Source organism: Prosopis cineraria, unplaced genomic scaffold, assembly GCF_029017545.1.
Source record: "Prosopis cineraria cultivar Desert tree isolate PC_DT_omini unplaced genomic scaffold, ASM2901754v1 PC8, whole genome shotgun sequence".
Classification (NCBI taxonomy): domain Eukaryota; kingdom Viridiplantae; phylum Streptophyta; class Magnoliopsida; order Fabales; family Fabaceae; genus Prosopis; species Prosopis cineraria.
Window position 1 is genome coordinate 10,990,174 of NW_026555339.1, and position 10,924 is coordinate 11,001,097.

The window sequence follows — 10,924 nt, forward strand, 5'->3', positions numbered from 1 at the left end:
TTCCTCTTTTTAATGGAATAAAATTCCCCCTTTTCTTTTTTTAATTTAATCATTTCTCATAAGCATTCTTCTGTTAGAATTAATCTTGTTTGAGGCATAATTTGGCATTAATTGTGGATAGTGGAGATTCAAATTTTAATTCGTTACGTTGTGAGAGACTAATTCCTTTCTTTGGACTAAATAGTTGGTAAATTTTCACTTCTCTATTCTTCCTTTATATCCAACAAATAGTTGACTCGACTAGTGCAAATTTCATCACTTTGTGCAAATTATGAGCCAATTACAAGCTGCATTTATCACTATTTCACTGTTAGAAAAGTACTGTCACTGTAATTGAATTTGCCACATATAAATCTAATTATTGATTATTGATGGAGTTTTTTATGAAGGGATAATAAGAAAATCTTAAGAAAAGAATTGTGTAAAAGAACTATATAGGTCAGTATCTATTACTAAGACCATAATAATCGATCATAATCATAAATATTTTGAAGGTCTAAAAGAATAATTAATTGACTATTTTGTCCTCATAAAAATATATTTTGCGTCTTTTTTTTTTTCTCCTTCATCCCCCAAGATTTGCAAATGATGAGAAGTGTGTGGGAGAGGAGGGGGGGAGGAACTCATCTTGTAAACTTCAATAAAAATACTCGATTTGCGATAATTATAGTTGTAAGAAAACATAAGCTAGCTTTTACCATATTAACGAATGAGCTAGTCAAATCATAAGATAATATTTATGTCATGTGACAAAGACTTGGAGCTAATTTTCGGCCCAAAAAAATTAAAATAAAAATTAAATAAAAAAATAAAGACTGATCTCATGGTTCTACATTTGTACTCAACGAATAGATTTGTCTCTGACTGAGTCCTTTATAAATTATAATCAATGAGCGGTCTCGTGTAATACAAGCATATATGACAATACTGTCAACACTAATCATCAATCATCCCTCAATATAAAATATAAAGTTTATAATAAACTTAAAAATTATGCTCCCTTTCATTATCATTTTTTATAATAATGATACTATATTTCATTTATTCATCTATTAGAAATGGGGAGCAATTGCCTGGAAACGGAGGAAAGGAGAAATGGATAAGAATGATGGAAGGACGTTATATTTTAACTCAAAACTTGATCAACTGCTAAGAGTTTATAAGTAATTTCCTTTTTTTTATACTATTATGTTACGCTTAACTTTATCCCAAATTGCAAGGGCAAATACTTGGTGTTTGTAACATTTTCAATACGGATAACTTGTGGACTCATAGTTGAGAAAGATATTGTTAGAATATGTAACAGTGAGTAGATTTAAGATGATCTAGGGAGTTATAAAATTAGGCTTAATAATTAACATAAAATAAAAGAAGAATACCCATAAACTCAAACCTTGGGCTTTTGAATTAAAATATGTTGTCTTTCCGTGCATTTTTCCTCTTCCCCTTTCTAGTTAGTTTCTCCCCATTCCTAATATTACCCCACCTCTGGGAAAAAAATCAACGCTCAACTTTTTTAAAAGCATAAAACTATTCATAGTCAAACCATTCGTGCCGGCCATTTTCCAAGCTAATACTTACTTATACTCACACCAGGCCATTAATTTTCTGCTTCTGAAAGAATTAGTGCAAATCATTTAAACTTCCATGTTCATTTCTCTTTTCCTGATCATCGTCTAAACCTGAAAACATGAAGAGCACGAGACCTTGGATTCTGGCTTTGTATGTGTTGGTTTCCTTCATCATGATTAGTCACTCAGCAACACAGGTTGCTGCAGATGTTGGTAATTCAGGTAAGCAATCGGCTACCCTTTAGAATTTTCTTTTACTCACAGAAAATTTTACTAACATCACATGCTGAAAATTTATTGTTTTGCTGTAACTTATTTTTGGGCAAGCGACTCAAAGACCCTGTAAACATATTAGGAAAAACAAAATCATGGATCCTTATAATTTTAGGTTATTTGCTATTGATCCTTATACTTTTTTCGCTATTCTAGGTTCTTACAATTTTTCCCACTGTTTTATTTTTTTCCTTGATTTTGAAACAACTGATTGTTTTTTGGGCTAATGTTGATGTTGGAGTTTATTTTGTCTTTGCGTAGTCAAGCATATTCTTCAATTTCTTCCCGTTAATCTTTGTTACTTTTTGATTGCTCTATCTATTTATTTATTTTAACATTTAACACAATATTTAAAATCATTGGTTACACATTAGATAATTTAACAACATCAACGCCACATCATTCTCCCTCTGAGTATATTTAAAAATGGAGCAACTAGCTTTCCAGACAAGACAAATTTTAGAGAGGATAGGGATAGCTTACCTTACTTCGATATAGCCTCAATGAATAGAATATCCTGTATGAGTCTCTTACTCTTTGTGTATGGCATTGGCACTCCCTTTGGTAGCATCCACTAATTCGGAGCTAGAGCAACAATAAAAAAGTACAAGGATCAATAACAATACGATAAAACTATAAGGATCAATAATTATGTTTTTTCAAAATACGATGCATGAGTATTGAAGAGATGAACTAAAAAAACAAATTTCAACCAAAGATCATGGTTGTTTTTTCTTTAATCTGAAAAATTCGTTGTGCTTAATTGTTGTTAATGTTTTTAAAGGGTCTTTATATGTTATTTACCAATTAATTTTTGTATAAAGAAGTTATCCTTTTATGGGAGAATGTTTAGTTTTTTGTTAGAAGGTTGATTTAGAGGGGATAGCTGGTGGGGATAGGGAGGATTTTAGACCCTGTTTAAAAATATGGAGCTATTTTTAAGGAGGCTGGAGGAGATGAAGAGGCTGAGATGGTTTCTTTGTTTTTTTTTTCTTTTTTGGAGAGTGACATCTAAAGACCTCTTAAAAAGGTTAATACCAAATCAAAAATTTTTAAATATTTTTCAGTGCTGAAATATAAGAGGTAAATACTGAGTTTAGGAATCTAATTTATGATGAGATCATAATTTGGCATTAATTTTCAAGTCCTTAATTGTCATTCTCCTTTTTTTGTTTGTGGAAAGATGATTTCTTTTTTCACTTAAAATTTGTTTAACGGACAAGTAGAAATCACAAATTTTCTTTTTCATTGGACATTTTGTATAGAGAAATTAAGAGAGAAAAGTTAAAGTCATCAAATTAATACTCTTATTAAAATATTGAAACCAAATCTTTAAAATCTTGAGTTACTATTTTAACATAAAATAGAAGACACATATTTTTAAGAGAAATGACATTTAAGTATTTATATAAATCATTACTTATTTTTATAAATTTAAAAAATTAAAATATTTTAGATCTGGAAGGGGAAATTGGTAAAAATGTTATTTAATTCATGGTAAAATTGGCAATATATTTTTTTATTCTACGGTTGGAAAGCATCTTTCCTTAACATGCATAAGGAATTTTTGAAAGGGATTTGGAAATAGTGAGTGCGCAAATTCACTCATTCAGTAAGCGTTTAACGTGATGTGATAACAATAATCAATTTAATTAAACTATTGTCAGAAATTTTGTCATACAATATTTAGAAAGCATCAAATCTCAAATTTTTGAAAGGGAGATACATAAGATATGTTCTGATAATTTCTAAATATTGATGAAATCCAATGAATATAATTAAGATACTCATTAAATAAATAAATTTAAGTCACTCCCTAGATCCAAATTCACGTTAGTTATTCTATAGCTGAACACATAGACATTTAATTCTTCTTCATCATCATATGAAGCTTCATATGTATATGGGATGTGGAGAACATATAACAATGAATACAATAAATACTATTGCGCAGGTTTCATAAGCATAGACTGTGGAGCAAGCGAAGATTACGTCGATGAACAAACAGGGATTTGGTACCAGACAGATGAAGGCTTCATAGAAACTGGAACTAATCATGAAGCACCCTCTAGCTTTAGATTCAACGACCGTCCATATATACAAAAACAACTAAACACACTGAGAAGTTTTCCAGAAGGAAAGAGAAATTGTTACACTCTGAAACTAAACCAAGACATCTATCAGAATCAGAAGCACAAGTATTTGATCAGAGCTATTTTTGCATATCAGAATTATGACTACAAGAACCAATTTCCAAAGTTTGACGTCTACCTCGGAGTCAACTTTTGGACCACAATTCAATTGGGTGCAAATAATTTCGCGTATATAGAAGTAACAATGCAACATGTTACCACCGACATGGTACAAGTGTGTTTAGTAGATACTGGAGATGGCACACCTTTCATTAACACTTTGGAACTAAGGCCATTGACCAACTCTCTCTATTCTGCTCCATTTCCTTTATCTCTTTACACACGAAGGGATTGTGGCGCTAAACGTTTTAATTATGGCAGGTACTCTTACTATACTTTGCACCAACTCAATTGTTACTCCTTTGGTTATATTTATATGGCAGAGAGAATATTTATTTTGCTCACGTTTATAGAGCACCTCTGTAATTTTTGTATTCACCTTACCATTATGTTCTTATTAAATGTTGGGAAGGTTATTAAATGTTGAATTATTTTTTTAAAAGAATCTATATTTAATAGAGATAAAGTTAGAACTTTATTGAATTTTTAGATAGAGTTAATGAGATTTAAAGTTTTTCTTGATTTTGGTAAAACATGCTAGAAGTAACTTATAACTAGGATTAGAGAGAGCATATATTCTTTCTCTTTACCTTTAATCTCTACTATATCTTAATACATAAGAAATATATATATATATATATATATTGGAGATCCTTTTGCTTTTATATATTGTTTTTGAAAATGCAGGTACAAGGACGATGCATATGACCGCTTGTGGCGTATTTATGATGAATCCAATTGGGATATCTTAGAAACAAGTGAGAAAGTAAAAGTAGAAAACTCCACTTATGAGCTGCCATCAGAAATATTACTCACAGCATGTCAACCCCCAAATAATTCCAATATCTTGACTACAAATTTTAGCTTCAATATACGTGAACAATATTATGTGTTTCTTCATTTCAATGAAATTGAAAATCTTCCATCTGGCAAAAAGAGGATTATCAATGTCACTATTGATAATGAAAATTCCCTCTCTCAAGAACTGACTCTTGACTACTTGAAACCGGTCACCCTAATTTCCGACAACATCACTACAAGTGATGTTAGCTTCTCAGTGAGAGCAACAAGTGATTCTTCTGCTCCTCCTATCCTCAATGCCTTTGAGATTTTCAAAGTCTTCCCAACACGAAATTCCCCTACAGATACACAAGATGGTATGTTGTTTTCCCCCTATTCATTTGTTTCAATTCTCATTTTATTTGATTTGCTGATACTCATTGAATCAATATAAGTTTCTTAAAAAAATCTCAACTGGGTTTTACTTTTTATTATTGAAAAGGGAAAATATAACTATTGGTCCCTATATTTACAGTGTATTTTGGTATTAGTTAATATACTTTTTCTTTTTTTGTTACTCCTAATCTCTTAAGTTTCATCTACGTACAATATTAATTCTTATTATCACTAACATAGTTAAATTTGCTAATGGTAAAATAAATACATATACATCTATTAATTAATTTTGTTGCTGAGATGATAAAATTATTATGAGTTGGACATTGTGTGAACAAAATGGTTACTAGCTTTTCTGCCTTTCTGCCCCAACCAACATGTCTGCTTTCTTATGAAGCTTAGCCCATCGCCCATTTAAGGATTTTGATTTAATGTCTTATTTGTGATTTCCCTATTGGAAATTATATAGTTAACGCCATCATGGAGATCAAGCATACTTATGGGATCTCCAAAATCAGTTGGCAAGGGGATCCATGTGTGCCATCTAACTTTGCATGGGAAGGTTTGAGATGCAACTCTAGCAACAATACAAGAATCGTTTCATTGTAAGAAGTACTATACTTCTGCTATTATTTATGATCTGTTATATTTGAATAATTTAAGAAGAACATGTTGCGCACAAATAATAGTTGAAGAGAGCAATAAAATACCCGAATTAATGTAACATATATGAACCATGCATATAGTGTGAGGATTGTATGTTCTTAACATGTCTAAATCTTGCCTTGATTTGTTATTATATATCTCAGTCAGATATTTCAGCCTAGCTACAAGCTACATATTCCTTTTGTTTCTGTCCTTTTAGTTGTTTACAATATGGTGGCAAATTTGTGAACTCCAAATTAAATTGCAGGAACTTGAGCTCAAGCAATCTCACAGGAGAGATATCTAAATCGCTCGCGGATTTGAAAAAATTGGAGTCCTTGTAAGTTTATCACATAAGATAATCTTTGAATATTCTAATACTATTATTGAGCATATAGTTAGATATTATGAACAATATTAATTAACCTCTTGTTGATAGGGATTTGTCGAACAATGAATTGACGGGAGAACTACCAGAATTTCTCGCAACTCTTCCTAATTTGAAATTCATGTAAGATCTAATTAATATACATTGCAATTTCATTACAGCTTTCATGCTCGGATATTGAAGCTGTGTATCTCAAAATTCCATTTATTTTCTTTACAATCTTGCAGTAATGTGGCTGGAAACAAACTCACAGGTTCAATTCCCAAGGCTTTAAGAGAAAATGCTAACTTGCAGCTCAGGTATACTCGTCTCCATCAATTTCAAATTCAGATTATAGTTTATTCTTGTTTGAGGCCAGTTCACTACTGAAAAAAGGTCTATGGTAGCACTTCAAAAGTGTGCCATGTCTAGGCATTCCTACATATACAGGAGTGCTTTGGACATTCCCATAGATCAAGTATACAGGAGTGCCTCCTCATAAATTAATTTTTTAAACAATAACTTTTTATTATTATCACAAAAGAACACTTTTTTGTTGAAACACTCGAGTAGGTTACACCTTCATATTAGAAAGCGTTCCTGTAAATTTTGCTTATGATTTTAGGAGTGTTTTTATATATGAACACTCTCTTAAGGCATTATGGCAGACATTTCAAAGTAGACTTAACGCTTATTTCCTCTATTTCTATTTGTAGAGGAAAAAAACTGTATTACACAGGTTAAGAAAATCGGTTAACTATATTAATTATATCTAAAAATAAAAGAATTAGACTACAATACTCTTTATTAATTGTGTTAATCAAACTTTCATTAATTATTTCTTATGACTATGAATGATAAAATTATGAGAGATAATTTAAAAAGTTTGCAATAAATGCCTATTGAAAAATGTAATTTTACTTATGTAAAAAAAAAGCTAAAAATGGTAGTTTCTCTAATAAATAAAAATGGAGGGAGTATTATATAACTCCAACATTTCAAAGTAAAACTTGGAGCTAAAACTTTCCTATACGACATAAAACTTGTAACTCCTAATAATAAGCGTTAAGTCTATATCATTATTTATTAAACTTAATAAGTCACCAAGTATAAGTGAGTGGATGGTTCTTTAATTTTTTTTCGTTTATGAATAATATGATTTAGTTGGCCTCAATTACCTCATGAATCCCCAAATTTATCTGCAATGCCGTAAAATCTCGCAATTTGCAAAGAATTGTTATTTTTTAGAAAACTCATTTGCTCAACTTACACTTCCTCTTCCCATTGCCAGTGTAGCCAACAACCCAGGCCTCTGTCAGTTAGATTCATGCGACAAAGAAAACAAGTTTGTAATTCCTCTAATTACATCAATAATTGCAGTTTTTTCCTTAATTGCCATTCTTTCTTTGATCATTTGGAGACTGAGAAAGAGAAGACAAGGTATTTATTTTCATATCTACTGTCAATTATTCATTTGGAATATAACACCCATGCTTTCTGAATCTTGGCACATAGCAGTAGGTTTTAATTTCCCGAAAACTTGGAAGGTTTTCATTTTGGTAGAATGACATTTAAGGACCTTCTAAGAATATTATTTATAGTTAAGGGTCTTCTGTTGAAATTAAAAAAATTAATTGAATTTTTTAGTACTCATCTTTAACATATTTAGTACTCAATTTTTAAATATTTCAATAGTTAACTTAGATTTTCATGGTAAAAAAAAAAAGTTACCTTAGCTTAGATATTTTTAATACTTATCTTCCATCTTTTTAGTACTGAAAAATATTTATTTTTAATTCTTTTCAATATTGAATTTATAGAGGATGAGTATTAAAAATATCCAAGGTAACTATTGAAAAACAAAGTAAGTACTGAAAATGCAAAGAATGAGGATTAAAAATGTAAAGGATGAATACTGGAAACACGGAAGATTAGTGATGAAAAAATTAGATCATAAAAATTTTAATTCAACTTAAAGACCATGGTTCTTTTTGAAAATTTTATAATTTTAGGATCCTATAATTAATATATTTAGAGGGTCCTTAAATATCATTTTTCTAGCTACCCCACGTTGGATAACTTTTGTTCAAATCTCATGTTGATTCAACTTATTTTAAATTCTTGTTGAAGATCTCAAAATATTTTATATATAATGATGTAGGTTTGTCTACCAAATCCCTCAAGATGGGAGTTCTGAAGCAAAAGAATCGAGAATTTTCTTATTCACAAGTTGTTCACATCACTAACAATTTCAAAACTCTTATTGGAGAAGGAGGATTTGGAAAAGTTTACCTTGGTACTTTAGAAGATAATTCTCAAATCGCAATAAAACTACTTTCTCCATCATCAAAGCAAGGATACAAGGAATTTCAATCTGAGGTTAGACACAACAATTAAAAGTCATATCATAATTTTCAATTTTTTTAAAAATATGTGCAAATTAATTGGGTGCAAGATCTATCAGTTATGATGGAGCTAACTCTCGACATGTAGGCTCAACTCTTAACAGTTATTCATCATAGAAACTTGGTTTCACTTGTTGGATTTTGTCATGAAAACAACATCAAGGCATTGATATATGAATATATGGATAATGGAGACCTTGGCCAACTATTATCAGGTTTGTCAAATATTGTTTTTATGTATCACTCATGGTTTCATTTTATTATAGTTAGTTAGATAGTAAGATATTACTTAATAAGGATTATGAAAGCAAGAAAGTACAGTGGATCATATCAGTCCTTCAGTATTCAATAATAGTTGTATAATGATATATATGTGATGGAAATAAGCAAAGCAAGAAAAAGCCTTGAGGGTCCCTCAGAAAATTTTGAAGATTCAAGCGATGTTGAAAATCAATTTTATATGTTTTGAAATTTTTCATTTATTATTATCTTTTAAAGACTGTTGTTACTTTTAGAATTTTACCAATTAATATTATCTTTTAGAATATTTACTTTTAATTTTATTATCACATTTATTTTAGAATTGGATTAATAAGGCTTATAAATAGTACCATAACTAATTTACTTTGCATATATGCTTTTAAATAAATAATAATTAATATTGAATTATCTCCCTCCAAATTTCTCTGCTCTCTGTCTTCTCTCTTTCTCCCTCTTTATCTCTCTTCTCTTCTAGATCAATATGTTTTCTTTTTAGTATTGAAACATCATGCTGATAGACACGTTTATTTTTTATTTCTAGAGAAAAACTCAAATGTTTTGAAGTGGAATGAGAGGCTTCAAGTAGCAATTGACACAGCAAAAGGTAACAAAAAACTACTGCTTATTTATTTGTCTTCCTAATGAATAAACTACTATTCATCATATTTCCTCATTTTTTTACTGTATATTTCCCTTTGTTATATGATAATTTGTTGGAGCTGTAGGATTGGAATATCTTCATATTGGTTGTAATACTCCTATAATTCATAGAGACTTGAAACCATCCAATATTTTATTAAACAAATCCATGGTAGCCAAGATTGCTGATTTTGGACTCTCTAGAGCTTTTACAAATGAAGAAGATTCCATCTATTAACTCGACCAGCTGGTACTCCTGGTTATATCGATCCAGAGTAAGTGTTTTTATCATATCAAAATGAAATAAAATATACTAATATTTGCTTAAAAAAACTAGAGATGACAATATAATATTTAGTTTCAATTAATTCACGTATAATATATTTACTCCAATCTATTATACCAACAAAAAAAAAAGCTATTTGATCTGATTAAGTGTTATCCTTTGCAGATTTCACAGAACTGGACAACTAAATAAGAAAAGTGATATTTATAGTTTTGGAATGATTCTTCTTCAACTTATAACCGGTCGTCCTCCAATAAAGAGAAATGCTGAGAATGTTAGTTTCATTCTTGATTGGGTTCAACCTAAAATTGAATGTAGAGATATTGAAAGCATTGTTGATCCAAGATTAGGTGGAGAATTCAATGTTACCTCAACATGGAAAGCTGTTGAAGTAGCAATGTCATGCGTCCTACCAACACCAAACCAAAGTCCAGACATAAGTTACATATCTCAAGAACTGCAAGAATGTTTAGCTTTGGAGATGGATCATGCTAGAATAGATAGCACTATGACAAGTAGTTCATGTGATTATACTATGAACAGCGAATTAATCACTGTTGTCTCTGCTAGGTAGTCACAATATTTCTGCTAAGCAAGACTATATATAGGCTTCATGCTTGCATGTTTCAAGGATCATTAATTATACGCATCTCTCCTCTTTAATGGACTATGCGTCAAAGGACAATGTACTCTTGATTATGTGTTTTTAAAGGTTAACTAAATCCCTCTCCATCAGGAGCGCTTCTTTTTGGCTTATGAAGCACTCCCTATTATATACACGGAGCATAGCCATCAAGAACTACACGATAAAACCAAAATAAAGTATTCAAGTAATATAGATGGATTGCATAAATAAATGATGTCAAATGAAGATCTGAAGAAGTGAAAGAATGAAACTTAGAGTATAGAAATGTGATAGTGGAAATTTTCAAGGGAAAAGCACATGAATGTTCCTTCGGGGCATTACAGGACCACTAAGAAATCTGTGAACGTAAATTCTTATGCTTATGTTTGACAAGTTTTTGAGAATTTGGTCACAAATGAAGTCT

At 30.4% G+C, this 10,924-nt stretch overlaps 1 pseudogene; it reads left to right on the forward strand.

Moving 5' to 3' along the window:
- Positions 1 to 1,642: 1,642 nt before the first annotated feature.
- Positions 1,643 to 10,624, forward strand: LOC129319013 (putative leucine-rich repeat receptor-like serine/threonine-protein kinase At2g19230; annotated as a pseudogene).
- The last annotated feature ends 300 nt before the right edge of the window (positions 10,625 to 10,924 follow it).